Source organism: Musca domestica, unplaced genomic scaffold, assembly GCF_030504385.1.
Source record: "Musca domestica strain aabys unplaced genomic scaffold, Musca_domestica.polishedcontigs.V.1.1 21, whole genome shotgun sequence".
Lineage (NCBI taxonomy): Eukaryota > Metazoa > Arthropoda > Insecta > Diptera > Muscidae > Musca > Musca domestica.
The window spans coordinates 11,480,116-11,503,107 of record NW_026712258.1 but is presented as its reverse complement, the minus strand read 5'-3'; the positions used below and the strand labels follow the sequence as shown (position 1 = coordinate 11,503,107).

At 37.4% G+C, this 22,992-nt stretch overlaps 1 long non-coding RNA gene across 1 annotated transcript in view; it reads left to right on the top strand.

The window, feature by feature from the left end:
* The first annotated feature begins 454 nt into the window (after nucleotides 1-454).
* LOC131802473 (uncharacterized) overlaps nucleotides 455-22,992 on the top strand; it is a 38,815-nt gene continuing 16,277 nt past the window's right edge. Inside the window, exons 1-2 of the long non-coding RNA XR_009342217.1 lie at nucleotides 455-711; nucleotides 773-1,033. This is a non-coding gene — a long non-coding RNA (uncharacterized LOC131802473). The remainder of the gene's footprint in view (nucleotides 712-772; nucleotides 1,034-22,992) is intronic.

The following is a 22,992-nucleotide window of genomic DNA, read 5'->3' as shown; positions in this document are numbered from 1 at the left end:
GAATAATGTTGCTAAAATCATCAAAATACCGAATATCGGGATGAACCGTTAATTAATTTTTCATGGGCTGTAGTACCCATTACGAACTTTAAACACGAAATTTGTTTGGGAGGTACCCATATATGGGGGCTGTACGAAAACGTGGACCGACATGGCCCATTAACGAGCTTAACATGCCTACTGGTAAATTATACATGCATGCAAAATTGTAGCCTTCTATCTCAATTCGTTCGAAAGATAGCGTGATTACAACAGACAGACGGACATCGCTAGAATTTTATGCTGATCCAGAATATATATATATATACTTTGTAGAGTCTATTATAAATATTTCGTGGAGTTACAAACGGAATGACAAAGTTAATATACCCTCCATAGAATGGTGGAGGGTATAAAAAATGTTCTCTTATAAATGTACACCAACATTTTCCTTCGAGTGTATCCCCAGACACACAAAATTCCAACTTTCAAAATTATCTGGAATATGAAATTTTTCTTTTCTTCGACATTTCGGACGTCGGAACACCTACAATGAAAACGATACGTAATAAGTCAAGTCGAAATCGTTTTATTTCATTTTCACGCCAAAAACAACAAAAACGCTCTCCAAATCAGAACTGACCCACAGGTGTTGTTGGGGCCAATACAACCACCACCACAGCAACAACGACAACTACAATGGAGGACATCGGATTAGCCGCAGCATTCGAAGTAAGTAAATAAATTGTTTAATGGCATTGCGAAAATCATTTTTTATCGTTTGGCAAGAAAGTATGAGCGAAAGAAATAAGTACAAGCTATTGTTGTCGGGATAAACGGGTTCTACGCCTGAAAATTTGTTACGGGCATTTAGCAAAACAAGAGGTGGTGGGGAGTTGAACCTATTGGAAAGAGAACAGATTCTATGTTGATATGACCCACAACAAATGCCCTCCTGAAGACAACATTTGTTAGCAGCACATCTAAAATATGAAAATGGACATGAATAAAATCTGTAGAACTGTTTGCTGGAAATGGAACACGTGGTCAGAAGGTAAGACTCCCCCACAAGAGACCGCATTTTTTAATGTAGTCACCGTAAGAGAAAAATCAATAGTTTAAAGAATCATTAGTCGAAACGAAGTTTCATGTCATTTATCAAATTTTTAACAAAATCATTTAAAGTTGAATTCATTAACCGCTAAACCCAGATCATTAGCAATAGAATATGTATCGGTGTCAACAGGATGTGCCTCATTTAACAAACATTTTTGTACAAAGGTATTCGTTATTCTCCCAGCCATATGGCTACAGAGGGTATATATCATTTGACAGGACTAAAACATGCCTTATCGAAATAACGGTTTAGACCTCAGGGCTTTTTGGACCACATCCGTTTCAGGATATTTAGAATCAATCTAGCGGTGCCCGTCTGTCTGTCTGGCTGGTACAATAACTCTCAAAAGATTTCGTATAAACTTGGTACATCGTAATATTATTATCAAACTTAGATCAAGTTCGGAGGTGGGACTTATCGATCCACTCCTTCTGGTACCTCCCCCACAAGTGTTCAAAATTTTAACAGAAAATATCTCGTAGAACGAGGAATGATCATCCAATTTTGTTCAAACTTTGGAAATCCTTATATTTATATCAGTGCTAGGTCAGGTAGGAAAATAGACAATATCGGCCCACCCCATCAATTATAACTCTTATAAAATGTGAACTAAGAGTCCGATTGTCACAAGGTTCAAGGCTCATAAAATGCGAAATGAGCATTTAAAAACTTTGAACTCAGCATATCCTAATATTTCTATAAAAAAGCTGGTGTGAAAATTGAATATATCGGGCAAGTCCTTCTGGTACCTCCCTAACAAAAAGTCACAATTCTGAATAATTATAATGATTATAAAATGAGAAAAAGAGTCCGATCGTTAGTCAAATTTCGCACATATCAACATCCCTTCCAAAAAGATATCTGGAATGAAGAACGGACCACTCCATCGTCCACAACGGGTCAAAATTGTTGAAACACTATGAAGCTTATAAAAAGCAAAAAAGGCATCCGATTCTCTTTAAATTTCATACATCCCAAAAATTCTACTAACAGATGCTGTGCTGTGAGTTATATCGGACCACTTCTTCCGGTACCTCCCCCACAAAGGGTTAACATTTGCAATAACTAAAATGTATGTATGTATGTTCATACATCCGAATATTTCTACTAACAAAATATCTGGTGTTAAGAATGAAGATTTAGGTCCACACCTTCTGATATAATTTAAAAAAAATAAAACGCTCATAAAATAATTTCCACAACAACCTCCATACCCCAATCCCAGATACAAACAGAGACCTCAGAACCAAATTTCGAGATTACAGCTCTCTCCCTTCATCATATACAAAATTAGTACCACTTAGTACATATCGAACACCGCAGACACCAACAGTGACATCTATATCAAATTTTAGGATTTAAGCTCTATTCCTTCACCCACTACCAGATTTAGTAATATTTAGTACTTTTCGAACAATAATGGGAGCATTTTGAAAAACAAAACGCTCTTAAATTGATTTCCAAAATAATTTCTCAGTCCCAGATACAAACATAGGCCTCGATATAAAATTTCAGGAAATCAGCTCTATTCCTTCAACCAATACACAATTTAGTACAATTTAATACTTTTCGTACAAACGTTGGATATATTTCCAAAACCAGTTCCTTTCAACCCTATCCCTTCGCCCAATACCAAATGAAGTACTATTTAGTACTTTCCCTAGAATAATAGAACATATTTTCAAAATTACCTCCACATGTCAACCCCAGATATTAACACAGAATTCAATAACAAATTTCGGTATTTCAGCCCTATCCCTTCATCCAATACTTCTATTTCTTCTTATCCCATATACCAACATAGGCCTGAATATCAAATTTCTGGATTCCAGCTCTATCCCTTCTCCCAATGCCTAATTTAGTACCACTTAGTACTTTTCGTACAATTTTAGTATACATTTCCAAAACTATGTCCATATCTACCTCCGCATGAAATGGTTAAAATTTTGGCTAATAATTGTTAGCATAAATTGGAAATAAATTTTCGATTTTCTTTAACATATCTATATTTCAATATGTTTATCAATATTAGATAAAGTGGAATACTTCGGTCCACAGTATCTGGTACACGCTCATTTTATCATTTTCCAAAAAAATATTACATATCTCATATTAAGTGCCTTCACTAGTAGTCGATATACAGGATGAGATCAAAAAACGGCAACAAAGTCAAACGCCATAATTTTTAATTTTTTTTTTTAAATTTTTGAATGAAAGCAAAAAATGTCGGAAATAGCATCAAATTTAAGAATAAGTTTAGATTTGTTCGAATTGGTCACCTTTAGCACGAATTGTGGCCTTGGAACGGCCAATGAAACCGTCACACGCTGCCCGAATGTTGCTCTGCGGTATTTTGCCCGGCGAAGCGCTTGTTTGAGGTGATCGACACTTTGGTATTTTTAAGTGCCGACCTTGCTTTCCAAAATGCAACAGGCACAATAGTCCAACGGATTGGTATTCGATGATTTTGGTGCCATTGTGCGCTGGAAATGATGCGAGGAACCTCATTTCGTAGCCATTCTTGGGTGGCGCGTGCTGAGTGCGATGCTCCTGAGTCCTGTTCAAAATGTCCAAGGTCTGCGGTCAAAATGTTTGCGTGCCCAATGCTTTAATACACCCTCCAGAATATTTTCGAGATAATATTCGCCATTTATTCTGATGCCACGGTCGATTAATACGAGCGGAGAGCGACCATCGACGTTATGGCGGCCCACACCAGCACCATGGCCGGAGCTTGAGTTCTGGTGGTCAACCGAAGGAGCACATATTCAGCTGACCTCTTTGGCAAGTAAACACGATCATATTGTTTGTTTACAGACTGCTGCACAACAAATGTTTTTTCATCGGAGAAAACCAAATTCGGCAGTTCTCCACTTTCGGCCAAGCGAAGCAACTCTTTACCTCTTTAGGATCTATTTTCTTTCTGCGGTGTAAGTTCTTGCACTTTTTGGAATTTCAATGGCTTTACTCCGAGCTCATTTTTCAATATTTGCCGAATGGAATGTTGCGATATGCACAACTCACGAGCCATTTTTCAGCCACTGGATGCGGGTTTCGATCAAGTCGCTTCTTTACTTTTCGAATTATTTCTGCTGATGTTGCTGTTTTCTTCCGCCCACTTTCTTGACGTCGGTCTACGCTACCAGTATCACGGTAACGAGCGATGGTACGAGACATAAAAGATTTATTCACATTTAAATGCTGGAGTGTTCCAACGATAGCTACTTGTGGTTTTGCAGCCAAATATAAAGAAATCACACTATCACGCTTGAATTCCATCACGAATAACTTTTTTTCTGGAAATTCTCAGCAAAATGTTTTTGTTCGCTTGTAAACAATCATTTTAACAGCTGTTGGACGAGTGGCTTAGCAATGGCAACAGTCTGAAGCTGTTTGCAGTTTTTTCATCTCACCCTGTATATTCCAATATTTTCATCAGTATCAAATGAAGAAGAATACTTCGGTCCACTATGTTTACTACCTCTCGCTCTTTTTATCATTTTCCAAAAATTAACTCATATAAAAGGAAGGAAGCAACCAATCGGACTCGTTCTTATGTTTATATCTCACCTATGTCATATACGAAATGGACAATGGGCCCACTCCTTCGAAATCTTCCCCATAAATACCAAGAATTTGAAAACTCACAACGCAAGTCGAAACATATTTAAATAAACGGACATTGGCCGAGGGTATACAAGTTTCGGCAAATCCGAATAATACTTTTAAAATTGTTTTACATTACATTTTCGTATTACCTACCCTTTCGCCTAGTTTTTATATGAACAATTTTTTTATTGTTGTTTGAGTTCTTTGATTATATTAGCCCCCATCCAGAATGTTCAAGAATCTATCACTTTTGCCCATACCTGCAAACTACTAAAAGTTGTAGGTAATGTTGAGAGGAAGAAACATGGCTTGACAGATTTAACCTCTACACAATTATTTCGAAAAGATAAGCAGATATATGAAGGAAAGGTAGATCGACTCCAGAAGTTCTGAAAGGAATTTTGCCCATTTATCTACTCTTCAAGAAAACTATTTTTTTTTTTTTTGAAAATTGTTTTCATTCACCCGAAATAATTCACATTGTTAATTATACTAATTAATGAAATTATTTATTGGGAATACAAATACATTTCATCTCACTAATTGTATTTGTGTTTCCTATCTATCATCTTCATTGAGAGACAACGAAAAATCTCCAACTTGATAGAGTGAATTATTCACTGTAGATATCCTTTCTTTCCGGTATACCTGCTGCCTGTTTTCATCGCCCACTGTGATTTGCAATGCCTTCAATACTGAAATCAATGTATTCCTATTCGATCATGGAAAATATCCTTTGAGACAATTGCCCTCTCCCACAGAGATAATACACCTGTTGTGCATTTTTTCCTTATCAACTAGTGTTTGCCAAATATTTGGAATCGTTGTCTTTGTTGTTGGCAGTTTCCATTCATTATCACTTGACTGTGACAAATCGAGGCCTTTAATGGATGTTTTCTTGGCCATGAATGGATGTCCAAAAAGATAAGATTTAAACAAAAAGTTGAAAGTAATTACTGTCTTGTTTCGATATGGTTCAAAGAATCTTATCCTTGGGGTTTGAATATTCTAAATACCTAGCTGCTTTGCCCAATGTTTATCCTTTCGGTTATACCAACAAACATGTTGCATTCTGGCGCCACTTGTGGCCTTCTAAATAGGATATTTTTCATTTCATGGATATTGTGACCAAGACATTACAAATCACACTGTGCAGCATCAACAACAACAGTCATTAACGAAAGTCCTTGAGATTCTTCATAAATCAAACTTTTGAGTACTGTCGAGATGAGTTTTTTGCCCAACACCACATAGGGGTAAGGGTATTATGTCTTTGTGAATTTGTTGTAACAGGGAGAAAGAGTGCACCAAATGGCCAATATTTCCGAATGCGGTCTAGAAGCAAGAAGCTCCAAAATATATGTTTCATCCGATTTGGGGTTTGAAGTCCCTCACATGCGTAATATGCACTCCACAGGAATGATATTTGGATCTATTCCTTCACCCAATACCAAATTTAATGATATTAGTACGCATATCCAAAACAATCTACATCTCTCCATCCTAGACACCCAGAGTGATCCATACTTAGTACCATTTAGTACTTTTCGTACAAATATATGACGCATTTCGAAACCACCGTCACATCTTAACACCAGATACCAACAGTGACCTCAATACCAAATTTTCAGAAATCCATCTCTATCCCAACAGCCAACGGCACATTTTGCGGACATTTTTCTCCTTTTCGTACGTTTATTGTTTGCATTTCCAAAAGCATCTCCTACAGTTAACTAAACATCAAATTTCAGAATTTTATCTCTATTCCTTCAACGATGACCAAGTTTAGCACTATCTAGTACTTTTTGTATAATTATAGAACACATTTCCATAACCTCCTCCATATTTTCACCACAGACACCAGCCGTGGCATTTATGTCTAATTTAAGGCTTTAGCTCTATTCCTTCACTCAATACCAAATTAAGCACCATTAAGTACTTTTCGTGCATCTTTAGTTCACATTTCCAAAACCACTTCCATAACCACTTCCATTCTCATATACCTCGCCTCGGATACCTTAGGTTATCTAAATATAAAATTTCAGAATTTTAGCATTATCCCATCAACCAAGGCCAAATTTAGTACTATCTTATACTTTTCGTACAATTTCCGAAAACACCGCCAAATCTTAATCTCAGATGCCAACAGAGACCTCACTATCAAATTTCAGGATTTCTGGTCTATTCCTTCACCCAATACCAAATTTAGTACTATTTAGTACATTTCGTACTTTCAAGTACACGTTTTCGAAACCACCTCCATATGTTCAGGCTACACTAAAACAGCGAGCCTAAAACAAAATTTCAAACTGCAAGTACTACCTGTTCACCCAATATCAAATGATACCAAATATAGTAGTACCCATTTCCAAAACCAGCTGATTAACACAAACCTATCACCAACAGGGACTAAACTAACTTCACCCTAAACCAAACTCGTCCAATTTTAGTACCATTTAGTACAGATCTCCAACACACTTAGTACGCATTTCCAAAAACACCTACATTTATCAAACCTACTTTACAACCTTGAAGTTCATTTCGTAGCCTTAATATTTCAATTTTCAAAACCCCTTTGATAAAAACATACTGCACTCCATCTGTGGCTCTCATTTCAAATGTCGTTTTTGCTCATTCCGTTTGTTCATTCCAAAGTAATTTCAGTATTCCACCCCTATCGTTTCGCCCAAATATAAATATGATCAAATTTAGTACCATACCATACACCTAACCCCAATCCCACACTCGAAAAGTAATTTGAAATTCAAATTTAGTACCATTTAGTATGAATTTCCATAACTACCTACATAATACAATTTACCAGAAATCTTATTTCTAAAATAAACAAAAATAAACAAGATCCGGTTCTCACATTATTAAATTTGTACCAAATTCAGTACACATAAGTACGAATTTCCAAAACTTTCTACATGCCCAAATCCTATAATGCAATAGCAATCTTATCCCCAAATTTGAGGATTCCAGCCATATCGGTTCTTCCAAGTATAAATTGTAAAAAATTTACTACTATTTAGTACGCATAACTACCGAATTTCCAAAACTACCACATAACTCAGTCTTACAATGCAATAGTAATCTAGTTTCCAAATTTCAGGATACCAGCTTTATCGGTTCACCCAAATCAAAATTGTATAGTACACAAATCCTGTTCTCTGCCTAAAATATTAATTTCAAATGAAAGGATCCCAGCTCCATTCGTTCCACTAAATTCGAAATGTATCAAATCGTGTACCGTTTAGTACATTTCGTATACATGAGTACACACTTCCAAAACTACCTTTGAACATCGACCCCCTACTTGATTCCCATTCCAAATATCAAGCCTTTAACTTTAACCGTTCATGATAAGAAATTGTATGAAATATAGTACATTAGTACATAGTGCGAATTTTCAGAGATCATTTTGCATTCATCATGCACTTAATCAGTGATCAAATAAAAAGGGTACCATATTCAGTATCTTTTAGTACTTTTCGTACCGTTCTAGTACGAAATTTCAAAAACTCTGCCTAATCTGAAAACTTCGGACCAAGAGTGATCCTCACCCAAAATTTCATTGAACTAGATTAAAGGTGAGAATACATAAAACGCGTTTTTGACTGTCTTAAGTCATCGGTTGGCTTTTTCGGAAAAGAACAAAGGGTAGCAGGCCCAAATCGAACTAAGCTAACATAAAACTCCCGTGTTCCTATACGAAGAAGCCAGTCAAAAAAGGGTTTTATGTATTCTCACCTTAGTTCATCAGTCAATCAATTAGTTTACTCTTTTATTATACTGTTATTATCTTTTCTTATAATATTTATTATAATTTTATATTTTATAATTTTTACATTTTTTTAATTTTATTGAATGAAAGCAAAATATGTCGGAAATAGCATCATATTTTAGAATATGTTTAGATTTGTCCGAATAGGTAACCTCTGTCACGAATTATGGCCTTCAAACGGCCAAGGAAACCGTCACACGCTGCCCGAATGTTGCTCTGCGGTATTTTGGCCCATTCCCGGCGAAGCGCTTGCTTGAGATGATCGACACTTTGGTATTATTTAGTGCCAACCTTGTTTTCCAAAATACTCCAGACACAATAGTCCAACGGATTGATATCCGAAGACTTTGGTGGCCATTGTGCGCTGGAAATGAAGCGAGGAACCTCATTTTGTTACCATTTTTGGGTGGCACGTGCCGAGTGCGATGGTGCTGAGTCCTGTTGGAATGACCAAGGTCTGCGGCCAAAATTTTTGAGTGCCCAAGGCTTTAATACACCCTCCAGAATCGTTTCGCGACAATATTCGGCATTTATTCTGATGCCACGGTTGATTAATACGAGCGGAGAGCGACCATCAGTTGTTATGGCGGGCCACATCATCACCATAGCAGGCGCTTGAGTTCTGGTGGTCAACCGAAGGTGCACATTTTCAGCAGACCTCTTTGGCAAGTAAACACGATAATTTTGTTTGTTTACAAACTGCTGGACAACGAATGTTTTCTCATCGGAGAAAACCAAATTCGGCAGTTCTCCACTTTCGGCCAAGCAAAGCAACTCTTTAGCTCTTTTGAGTCTATTTTCTTTCTGTTGTGGTGTAAATTCTTGCGATTTTTGGAATTTCAATAGCTTAGGGTAAGCTCATTTTTTAATATTTGCCGAATGGAATATTGCGATATGTTCAGCTCACGAGCAATTTTTCAGCCACTGCGTCGAGGGTTTCGATTAAGTCGCTTCTTTACTTTTCGAACCATTTCTGCTGATGTTGCTGTTTTCTTCCGCCCACTTCCTACTTCCGCTACTAGTATCACGGTAACGAGCGATGGTACGAGAAACAAAATATTTATTCACATTTAAATGCTGGATTGCTCTAACGATAGTCACTTGCGGTTTTCCAGCCAAATATAAAGAATCACGAATAACTTTTTTTCTGAAAAATTCTCACCAAAATGCTTTTGTACGCTTGTAAACAATATAATAATAATTTTAACAGCTGTCGGACGAGTGGCTAAGAAATGATAGCAGGCTAAAGTTGGTTGCCGTTTTTTCATATCACCCTCTTGGCTATCAGCAACACTGTGATGGTCAGAAGCGACCTTTCAAAGTATTTGTATTTTCGCCGGTTAAATATAGTCGCTGTTAAATTTTCGTAATTTTTGTCATAAAAGTTTTGGTTTTTTTAAATATTGTCCAATTGGTAGGCTTCTGCCCAGCCCTAAGCTCTAACTCCATACAAACTTCGTCGATTAGTTCATAATTGTGGCCTGTAGAGCAACAGCAAAATCAGGACATTTTTCTGTTTTTGGTCCATTTCAACCTCTTTATCTTTTGTGAGCATTTCCAAAAACAATAGGCTTTTCTTCCGACCCAAACCCACCCCCCATGTTCAATTTCGTGAGAATCAGACCGTGATTGCGACTTGTAGCGTGATTACACATTTACATGGACAGACGGAAGGACGGCAAGTCCCCTATGACGGGGACCAATATTTCGAAGTGTTATATAATTTTTGGCCGAATCAATCTTATAATTCTCCTACACAATAAAAATTAATAAACAACAAATGTTTTCCAAACACTCCTTTTATTACAGACCATTTTAAATGCCTTTTTGTGGTATCGGTAAAAGTAGAACTCTTTCTAGAACCTTTAAAGTTTTAATCCTTTAAAAACACAAATAAAGAATTTTTGTATGACTTTAATAATTTCCAAGCTGAACCTATTTAAAGCTTTAAGACACAATTTATAATCGCTTGTAGGTGTACATTCATGGGAAACCCTTTAATAATGTATTAAGGACCATTGTCCTTTTAATGCCAACAATAATTTACCAAAACTTTTTAAACAAGCCACCACTTTTACGGCTGATATAATTTATATCTAACGACCTTTTGCCTTCAATTTTCTTCTCAACTTGGCACGTTGCTGGTGTCCTTCGTCATTTTTTAACCTTTTTGTCTAAGAATAGAACACGATTTTTCGTAGAACCCAGTTTCCATCCTTAAAAGGGATAATGGAAAATGTATGAAACCTAATTTAAAAGCTACGTGTGCGGGAGGAGCGCCTTGGACCAGTTAATCTGCCGCACACTTAACAAACAAAGTGTCAACCACATGAAAATGATTCCGCCACTTTGCAACTTTCCAAGTTATTACAACATCATTCTGGTTGGACCTTAATACACTCACACAGATATACAATGATGACCACATTTCGCACTGGGCCGGTGTGTGTGTGTGTGTGTGTGCGTGTTTGCTTTGTGGTAATAATCAAGATTGTGGCCTGGCTAGATGAAATTATTATGTAATCCAATAGCGGTCTTTGTTGGCGGCGGCAATGAACTGCGACAAGGCAAGGAATAGCCAGCCACCTAGCCATCCAGCCCTTCATGTCGATAATTCGAACGGTAGAAAATAACAGAAAACAAAAACGTAGAGCAAATGGCGACAATGGCTCACGGACGCTGGTGGTGATGGTGGTGTTAACGACAGCGTCGAGATATCTCCAGGCTGAATGAAGAATCTCAGCTATGCAAAGTGAACGACGGACAATACAAACACGGTAAACGGCACCAAATGCATATCTTGGCCATGAGGATGGAACTGGTTACCCGCTTGCGGCATCTCTATGCACCCGACGTTTGTTCGTCTGACCGTATGCGTTGCTGACCATGCCACAAGAAAACGCAGCAGAAGAAAATGCGGAAAAAGATTTATGAGCTCGTGTGACATTTTTACACTACATGAGGTCGCCTCGAATTGATTTCAAAGCCAAAAACGCACGTCTGATGTGGTTAACTGTTCAGAGCGGTGCAGCTAGAACCGCACTGGGTGTCTCTCTCGCTCTGTGTCTAGTGCAGGCCAATTGCCGGGATAGATACTTTGTCGCCGACTGGAGGGAAGTGCACAGTGTGCAACAAATAAATAAAAATGATAAAATCTCCCGTTTTCGATATGACAAATTACGAATTAGACTTAGCGCCCGGTAATAACGAAACAGTTTCAGATATCTTCTCCGTAAAATCTCTGGGAATTATGAAATTATGATAAGTTCTAGGAAACCGAAGCAGGCGACACCACGAAATAAAACAGGCGCACACAAAGGTAAGCCGACTGACCATTCGTGGTAGTGATGAACTAATAAATTACGGTGTGGTTGGAGTGAATTTAAAATGGAATCATTGAAGGTAGGAATGACACTTGTTCCAACTTGATTTTTGTGTCAGTGATTCGGAGTTTTAAATCAAATTTCAGGAGAGAAAATCAATCAAGTCACAGATATATAAAGGCCCATTGTGTCTATGCTCAGAAATAAAACCAACAGGTGAGTGGTGTGCAGATTTAGTGGAAGGTTCTTCTTTTAGGCAATCCGCTGTAATCCCAACTTGTCTCCTGATTGCGAACTCTTGCAAAGTTAGTCTTAAGGATCAATATGAAGGATTTCAACACTAAAGTTATTGTTGTAACAGTAACATTTTGTGTGATTGTTACGGCCTTAAAAATTAACAAAATTCTTACAACGCGGCGCGATAGAAAATTAAAAGTAGGAAGGTACATGAGCCAGTGCTTTTTTCCATCACTTGGAAATTCGCGATTTTCGTCCCCCAAAACGAAAAAGGCCTTAGTGTCTGGAGGGATCATTAAATCATATTTACAGGGTGATATTAAAAGAACTGCAACAAAGTCAAACGCTATCATTTTTAAATTTTTTTATTGAATGAAAGCAAAAGATGTCGGAAATAGCATCAAATTTTAGAATAAGTTTAAATTTGTTCGAATTGGTCACCTTTGGCACGAATAATGGCCTTCAAACGGTCAATGAAAGCGCCACACGCTGCTCGAATGTTGCTCTGCGGTATTTTGGCCCATTCCCGGCGAAGCGCATGCTTGAAATGATCGACACTTTGGTATTTTTTAGTGTCAACCTTGCTTTTCAAAATACTCCAGACACAATAGTCCAACGGATTGGTATCCGGAGATTTTGGTAGCCATTGTGCACTGGAATTGAAGCGAGAAACCTTATTTTGTAACCATTCTTGGTTGGCGCGTGCTCTGTGCGAATTTGGCGTGTCCAAGGCTTTAATACACCCTACAGAATATTTTTGCGATAATATTCGGCATTTATTCTGATGCCACGGTCTATTAACACGAGCGGAGAGCGAATATCGGCTGTTATGGCGCCCATACCATCACCATGGCCGGCGCTTGAGTTCTGGTGGCCAACCTAAGGTGCACATTTTCAGCTGACGTCTTTGACCAGTAAACACGATCATTTTGTTTGTTTACAAACTGCTGGACAACGAATGTTTTCTCATCGAAGAAAACCAAATTCGGCAGTTCACCACTTTCGGCCAAGCGAAGCAACTCTTTAGCTCTTTTGAGTCTATTTTCTTTCTGTTGCGGTGTAAGTTCTTGCACTTTTTCGAATTTCAATGGCTTTACCTAGAGCTCATTTTTTAATATGTTCAGCTCACGAGCCATTTTTGGGCCACTGCGAAGCGGATTTCGATCAAGCCGCTTCCTTACTTTTCGAACCATTTCTGCTGGTGTTGCTGTTTTCTTCCGTCTTCCGTCCATTTCCTTGACGTCGGGCCACGCTACCAGTAGCACGGTAACGAGCGATGGTACGAGACTCAAAAGATTTATTCACATTTCAATGCTGAAGTGCTCTAACGATAGCCACTTGTGGTTTTCCAGCCAAAGCCACACTATCACGCTTGAATTCCATCACGAATAACTTTTTTTCTGGAAAATTCTCATCAAAATGCTTTTGTACGCCTGTAAACAATATAATGAGCTATCACCGGAATAATTTTAACTGCTGACGGGCGAGTGGCTTAGAAATGACAGCAGTCTAAAGTTGGTTGCAGTTTTTTCATCTCACCCTGTATATATATTCATGATCAGCATAGAATTCTATGTCGACTTAGCGATGTCCATCCGTCTGTGAAAATCACACTAGTTTACAAACGAATTGAGGTAGGTTGATAAAATGTTACTCAAGTGTGTATTATGTATCTGCATTTTGTATTATTATGTATCTACAGGACTTTTTGTATTGAAAATAGGACATGTAGGTCCACGTTTTGGTATAGCCCCCAAATAATGGTACATCGCTATTTTCGGTATTTTGGTTATTTAACCGACATTATTCACCGGAAATGTTTTAAATTTGGTATTTGAAGTTCGTAATGGATACTACTACCTATGATAGAAAATTTTTCATGCAGGTCCACGCCTTCGTATAGCCCCCATATAACGACACCTCCCGATATTCGGTATTTTGATAATCTTAGCGACATTATTCACCGGAATTGTTTAAAATTTGGTATTTGAAGTTCGTAGTAGATGCTACAGTCTAAGACAGAAAATTGTCTGTGCAGGTTCACTTTTTTTGTAGCCCCCACATATCGATATCTCCATATATTCAGTATTTTGATGATTTTAGCTATGTTTTAATTCAAGTTTCGCATTTGAATATTTACCTCTGCAGGTCCACGTTGTCGTATAGACCCTAATATAATGGCTACATTCGGTATTTTTAATATTTTAACAAAATTTTTAACGGATTTTATTTATTTATTTATTTATTTTTTTGAAAATTGTCAAATTCGTTCGAATTGGTGGAGGGTATTAAGAGTCCGGAAAGGCCGGACTCTTAATATGTATAAATTTAGTATATACCCTAATCCTACACTTCAAAAGTAATCGCACAGTCCAGTAGAAATATTATTTCTAAATTTCAGGATTCCAACTCTATTGGTTCTCCAAAAATTTTAATTGTACCAAATTTAGTATACATAAGTACCAATTTCCAAAACTACCTACATTCCTCAGTCCTAGGATGTCTCAGTAATCATGTTTCTAAATTTCAGAATTCCAGTTCAATCGAAATTGTACCAAATTTATTTAGCACTATTTAGCATTTTCGTGCGCATAATTTCGAAAACTTTCTCCATATCCCAATCCTACATTCCACCAGCGATGTTCAGTTCAAATTTCTGGATTCCAGCTCCATCTATTCCTCCTAATTCAAATTGTACTAAATTTAGTACCGTGTCGTATAAATGACTACAAACGTCCGAAACTACTTCCTTACATCGACTTTACTCCTCAACCTTGATTCCCATTCCAAAATGTTAAGTTCTTAGCTCTAACCGTTCACCTGATACCAAATGGTACTAAATGTAGTACATTTTAGCACTTTTCGTACACATATAGTGCAAATATCCAAAAACATTTTGGTACAGTGACCCTCATTCCAAATTTAGTTTTACTGCTTCCTAAAATAAGAAGGGTATCATATTTAGTACCATTTAATATTTTTCGTACAATTCTTGTACGAATTTCCAAAAACGCAGTCTTATCTGACCCCATTTGAAACCAGAGTGACCCTCACCCGAAATTTCAAGATTCTTCCTTCAGTCGTGTCGTCAGGGCGTTGATAAATCGTCATCGACAAATTATCATATGATGTCATTCCCTTATGGCGGAGGGCCCCGACTTAGACAGGGGAGCAGCCCCTGATGTGGTCTGTTTTTGTTAGATATTTTCAGAAAGTTATCTTTTTATACCCTCCACCATACTATGGAGGGTAAATTAGCTTTGTCATTCCGTTTGTAACTCCTCGAAATACGTATGTCAGACCCAACAAAGTATATATATTCTTTTTCAGCATAAAATTCTAAGTCGATTTAGCCATGTCCGTCTGTCTGTCTGTTGTAATCACGCTATCTTTCGAACAAATAGAGATAGAAGGCTTAAATTTTGCACACATGTAATTTTGCAGTAGTCAGGTTAAGTTGGTAAATGGACCATGTAGGTAAACGTTTTCATATAGCCCCCATAAAACGGTACCTCCTGTTATTCGGTATTTTGATGATTTTAGCGACATTATTCACCGGAATTGTTTAAAATTTGGAATTTTAAGTTCGTAATGGATAGTGCAGCCTATGACAGAAAAATTTCTGTGCAGGTCCAGGTCTTCGTATAGGCCCCACATATCAGTACCTCCATGTATTCGGTATTTTGACGAGTTTAGGTACAATACCCACCGAAATTGTTTGAGACGCATATTTGAAGTTAGTAATGGATGCTACAGCCTATGGCAGAAAATTGTCTATGCTGGTTCAGGTCTTCGCACAGCTCCGATATAACGCTACCTCCCTGTATACGATATTTTGATGATGATGCTCCAAAATGTGCTGGGGTTAATTTCAAAACAAAGGTCCTACATTTTAATTCGACCTATATTCCAGTAAAATTTCTATGAAGATGCATTGATCATTGACTGGCAAAACACTTATCTTCTAACAAAAAAAAATAAAATCGAAGAGAACAATAAAGAGATTCACTGCATTGAATTCTGACACTTATGTTCTATGTTCAAGTGAATCTGAATTCGCTTTCACAATTAAACCAAAAAGAAAACAATAAAAATAGAAATGTAAATTCTTGTCGAGAAGTGCATCTAAATTTGCCTCTCATAGAACAATCAAATCTATGCCAACTCTACCCCCCAGCAATAATTGTTCTTCGTCGACAAATTGGGATTTCTCAAGTACCTACTTCGTGTCGAAACGAGCTTTTATTATTTTGTAACGGTAATTTCATAAAGAAAATAATTGATACCGCTTAATCACTGAAGCGACTTTGCTGGATTTTATTTCAATGGCTACACGCGTACCGTCTACTCATGAAGAGCTCATCTTTCGCTCTTTGTCATCTCGACTACAATGACAACAACAACAGCAACATATTACCGCACCCATTATCCCCAAACATGTCACAAATGATTAAAACGCAATCGACCAACAGGTGGTGATGGTGGTGGTGGCGGTTCTGCCGGAGAGCGGTAAGACCACCCAAGTATGGAAAATTGAAACAAATTAAACACAAATATTGATAATTTCGTTGTATGTCAAATGTTGGAGTTGTTCGTCTGGAGGTTCTTAACCGAGGAACCGGTTCTACGTTCCGTTGAAGTCATCCCAATCCCAAAATTCTTGACAAATAGACGAGAACATCTTAATGGAGAAAATAACAACGATACGATTATGTTTTACAAATGTTGACAAATATTGAAATGGTATTGGAAGGTGCCAGCGTTGTACACACAGACATATTCTACGGAATGTGAAATGAACATACATACATGTGTAGGGTTTTGGTTATTAAAAAAAGGAATACTTATGAAGTTTTGGTAACAGTGGATACACTGTGACGCCCTTAGACATATCACACAAAATAATATCACGTAGACTAAATAGGAAATCTAGTTTTCCGTTCACCAAATAGTAGACTACTGGAGTATTTTCTCAATTTAAACAAGTAAAGAAAGTCTTAAAATCGGGCAGGGCCGGCTTTATGATACCCTACACCACTTTGCTAATTTAGTAGAGCTCCACATAACAATTAAAAGTTTTTATGGGAGCATTCAATCATACACGCTATGATTATATTATAATTTAAAGTTCAAAATACTAAATATCCCGAAGCATTTGTATCTTTTAAATTCGGACTTGTATTGCCCATTTGGTGCACAATTAATTTGAAATCGAATGAATATATATATGGGAGCTATATCCAAATCGGAACCGATCTCGATAAAATTTGGCAAAGATATTTCTGAGCTGTATTTCATATATTTCCCTGAATATCGTTGTTACGGAGTGCATATTACGGCTGTGGGTAACAAATATAACAAATCGGATGAACAATATATATGGGAGCTATAGCTATATCTGAACCGATCTTCACCAAATTTAACATACAAGCTTCTAGACTCAATTCGGTCGTAAGTGCCAAATTTCATCCAGATGTTTGGTGCACAATAAAAGGTAAATCGGACGAAGTTAAATATGGGAGCTATATCCAAATCTGAACCGATCTCGATAAAATTTAGCAAATGTATTTCTGAACTGTATTTGATAAATTTCCCCAAATATTGTTGTTACAGAGTCCATATTATGGCTGCGAGGTACAAAAATAACAAATCGTATGAACAATATATATGGGAGCTATAGCTATATCTGAACCGATTTCGATCAAATTTGGCATACTTTTTTTCAGGCCTAATTTGGTTGTATGTCCAAAATTCCATACTATTCGGGCTGATATTACACGTTTGGTGCACAATAAAATACAAATCGGACGAAGATATATATGGGAGCTATATCTAAATTTGTACCGATTATCTCCAATTTTAATAGGGTTCGTCCTTGGGCCAAACAAATAATTTGTGCAAAATTTCATCTGGATCGGGTAAAAAATGGGAACTGTACTTTGTTCACAAAAATACATGGACAGACGGACGGACGGACATGCATAAATCGACTCCGAATGTGATTCTATGCAGATCGTCAAAAGGAACTATGGGTCTCTTTCTCTTTTTCTTTTGCCTGTTACAAAAAAAAAGGAACAAAGACATAATAACCTGAAAACCTTGTGTATAGGGTATAAACACTTGCAGTGAATGAAGCAACAATTTACGGTGCAGGGTATAAAATTCTCAGTACCGTGGGGTATCGTTGGCATGCCTGCAAGTCACGGAAACAAGATAAAACTAGGATTTTCAGAACTTTCCTCGAAAGCTATGATAAGAATCAAATCTACTGAAGGAAAGAACCCTGGGAGGAGCTTTGAGCAAACCTCACAAAGATCAACTCAACGATATCAGTAATGGATGTAATGAACTGCATAAAGACCACCAACATGTCGTAGATTAACAATATATTCGGTGATCTACGACAGAGGGCGATCCAATAGAAATTATCAACCGAGAGCTCAAAGAGTACACGCTCTTCTCAGTGAGATAGTTCCTATTCTTGGAAAGACACCAAATTAAAGATGATTAGGTTAAACGTGGCTCCTTAGGTGACCAAATTGAAGGTTGGTGTAAAAATAAGGCGCAGCAAATTCCGGAAGGACTTCGTGCTCGACGTCTATGGGCTCTACAGGAAGAGTTTGAATTTATATAATGGGAGGTCTTCTTTAAAGCGGAGTAGCAAGTTGGCATTCTTCTAGCCGAACTTCCCTTGGTCAATCTGAAAAAAAGGCATTGATTTCTACATCACGAAGGCTGCCTTCGTTTTTCAAGTCGAGAACAGGAAGGATCAATAAGGACGAGTAGGAAATTACATAAAATTCTTAATGCTTAATGATCAAATAATATTTACGGCTCAAGGTGACTTAAATATGTATGGGTAAATGTACGACTTAAAAATGTATGGAAGAAAGGATATTTACTCATCAACAAAAGCGCTGCCAAGCTGATATGTACCTTCTCAAAGCATTCATCCGAAAAGCAACCAATGATACCACTAAGTTTCTCTTTTGGAGCAAAAGGTAGTCTTTCTCTCACTCTTTGAACTTTTGTTATATTTTGACGGGCTGAGGGTCCATTTTCCTCTAGGAGAGGGCAGTGTCTCCTCTGGTTAGCGCACTCTCTTTACGTAAGGTACATGTCTCTGAGAGGGTGCTCTTGAAGACGATCTGGTGCATTTGCGGCATGTGCCGTTCTATTAAATCATCGACTGTTTTTCCATGGGTTTCGCATTTGTTGATGATCCAGACACAGCCTCCTGAGTTGTAGGCAAACCAGAACCCTTAGGAGTAGAAGCAGCCAGTCTGAAGAGAAGCTCTACGTTGGATGATGAGTCGTATTTCTACTAACCATCATTCTGCCTCTGAATCTAGAAGTGGTCGACTGCTGCCTTCCTGCTAACATAATTACTAACCTTATAAATAGCCTGGCTGCACTTGTAACAAAACCGACTGCAGGTGACATTTACGGCACATGACTTTTGGTCACATCCACACATGCCGTCTTCACTGGGTGATTTACATACCTTCGAAATGCTCGTGTGAATTCAAATAGAGAGTAAAATTCGCTCGAGTTCGACTGGAAGCACTACAGTGAGTAGAACTCTCTATTTTTCGATGTAATTCTAATAATAGCAAGCGAGTGAAAATAAAATACGCTCCAAATCGAATAAATACTCCTCTTGTCGAGTGCACGACACATCTGCTCAAAAGTCTGAAGTTGTGGGATTTTTTCTCTCTTTCTTTTTATATCCTCCACCATAGTATGGTGATTTAAGCCATATTATTCATCGGAAATGATTAAAATTTGGTATTTGAAGTTCCTATCGAAAATAAGAGCCCCTATATAACGGTTCATCCCGATATTCGGTATTTTTACGATTTAAGCGACATTATTTACCGGAATTATTTCAACTTCCGTATTTTAAATTCGTAATGGGTGCTAAAGCCCATGACAAAAATGTTTGTATAACGGTACCTCCCGATATTCGGTACTTTGATGATTTTCAAATTTTGTATTTGAGGTTCGTAATTAATACTACAGCCTATGACAGAAAATTGTTTGTGCAGGTCCACGTCTTCGTATAGCCCCCATATAACTATACCTCCCAATATTCGGTACTTTTGAGCGACATTATTCACCGGATTCGACATTATTAATGGATATCACAGCCTATGACAGAAAATTGTCTGTGCAGGTCCACGTTTTGGCATAGCCCGTACCTTCCTATTTTCGGTATTTTGGTATTTAAGCGACATTGTTTACCAATTCTTTTTTCAAGTTTTGCATTTTTGTAATGGCTGATGACAAAAGTTGCCTACGCAGGTCCACGTCATCGTATAAAGCCTAATATAACGGCTACATTCGGTATTTTTGAGATTTTAACGGATTTAATTTTTTGAAAATTGAACAATTTGTTCCAAATGGTGGAGGGTATTCAAAGTTCGACCCGGCTGAACTTACAGCTTTTATACATGTTTTTTTAATTAAGTGTAATTTCGGCTGTGTGGCTCGTAGCGTCATCCCGTAGAAAGCAAATGTTGTCAATATCCTTCTATACAATTGTTGTGAACAAAAATTCGTTCGACATGGCCCCATAACATAAAGGCTACTCCTTGCCCATTTTCGAAAAAATACCAAATTTTGCCCCTGGACCAAAGTCCGCACCAAGCAGTGACTCGTTTGGATGCATCGGCTTTTCAACATACGCGTTAGGGTTTTATGTGCCCCAGAAGCGACCATTTTGATTGTTTACATACGGAAATGGTGGCGCTCCTCTTCTTCCAATATGTGTACGCAATTTTCGCACACACAGGGTGAGATAAAAAACATGCAACAAAGTGAAACGCCACAATTTTTACATTTTTTTTAATTTTATTGTATGTAAGCAAAAAATGTCGAAAATATCAAATTTTTAAAATAGGTTTAGATTTGTTCGAATTGGTCACCTTTGGCACGAATTATGGCCTTCAAACGGACAATAATGTTGCCCGAATTTTGCTCTGCGGTATTTTGGCCCATTCCAAAGCGCTTGCTTGAAGTGATCGACACTTTGGTATTTTTAATCCTAACCTTGCTTTCCAAAATACTCCAGACACAATAGTCCAACGAATTGGTATCCGGAGATTTTGGTGGCCATCGTCATTCTCCAAGGTCTGCGGCCAAAATGTTTGCGTGGCCAAGGCTTTAATACTCCTTCGGCATTTATTCTGATGCCACGGTCGATTAATACGAGCGGAGAGCCACCATCGGCTGTTGTTGCGGCCCACACCATTACCATAGCCGGCGCTTGAGTTCTGGTGGCCAAGCGATGGTGCACTTTTTCAGCTGATTGCAGTTTTTTCATCTCACCCTGCTTAGTTAAAAAAAAAATTAAGAAAGAAGGTATATTTATACAGTTTCACTTTTAACCCACACAAAGCTTCTATATAAAAGTGTAATTTAACAATTACTTATTTATAAAATAAAATCAATTTGATATAACTATAAGGGTATTCGGTTCGACGGTTTGCAATAAAACACTAAATTGAAAATTGTTTTTATCTCTTTTGTTGTTAGGCCCACGAAGGAATGCTGCAGCTATCCCTGCTGCATGGATTATCGCATTCCATCTATTTAACAAAAGTTTGATGGAAGATACACTTGACATAATATCCCATTGTCCGTTATTTGTAACTTTTTTCCCCAAAAAACAACTTTAGTAAATGACAACACATTGTAGCTGTTGTTCCACATGAACATTGCCCGTCCCGCTTAATGCTTTATCCAAACAACGATATCGACAACATCTTCTTCGAATTTCACCCAATATTTAATCAATCGATCAATAGCTGGCTCGTTCGATTCTCCTTTGCTGCCACGGCATTGGTGAGGTGACTTTGACATTGAACTTTTTTTACAAAATTTGAAATTTTTTCCTTACCTCTCCAACTTCGTGGTGGCGGTAATTTTTGGCCTGAAACTTTCTGTTGTTCATGTCACTCATTGTTCGATTTGGTTGTAATGTTGTCAGGTATTATTATTTTTGTTGTAGTTATTAGTGTCTGTTGTTGTTGGCGTTGGTGGTGTTCCATGTAAACATTTTGTTAGCATTAAGTTACCGAACTTCGATGACATTCTCCGATAATGTTTAGTCAAATAAAACTCAAATTATTTTTGAAAATCAATTTATCAACATCAGTTAGGTTTTGTTGTTGTTGTTGTCGTTGTTACCACTCGATGACTGGTAACAATAATTTCTTCTCTTCTTCTTCTGGGGGGTTTCTTGTGTGTGTGTTTGAACTAAGTAGATGAATTCCCATGCCTGAAATCTTACTTGTCTCTGACGTCTTTTAAGACAGCGCTTTGGGACAAAAATTTAATTTTTTTATCTCTTCCAAAAAAAAGTAAAGCAGAGAGCGATAAAGATAAAACTTATTTTGAAGTTGTCTGTCGATGCTTATTTAACTTTTGTTTCCTGATGGTTGTTAGTTGTTTTTGAAAAAAAAAAGTTCACATGAAACGCCACCAAATAAAATCAAGCGGAATCGCATACGCCTGTCAAAAGTCAGACGACGAAGTGTTATCACGCTGAGATGGATAAGAAACGGAACTCTGTGTCACTGTCATTTAGCCAGTTGCTTGGTTGTTGTGCTCTCGCTCTTGCTGTTTTTGAGAATGATATGTAATATTTCATGAAATTATATCACTTTCAAAACGTTTTGTTTACAACGTCGATATCACGCCAAGTTTGAAAGATATTTCAGAAAACTAAAATTAATTTTCTATGAAAAAGTTTGTGTGGTCCTGCTATAAGTGGGTGTAAAAATTTCACACGTTATTCTTAAACGCTATATAAATCTTAAATCTTTTGGAAAAAAAACTAGTAAAAGCTACGATTTTTGGAAATTAGTTGGATTTTCGGGTATTATTTTTTTATTATTGTGTTGTTGCAAAATGGACAGGCTTAATCCCTTTATTGT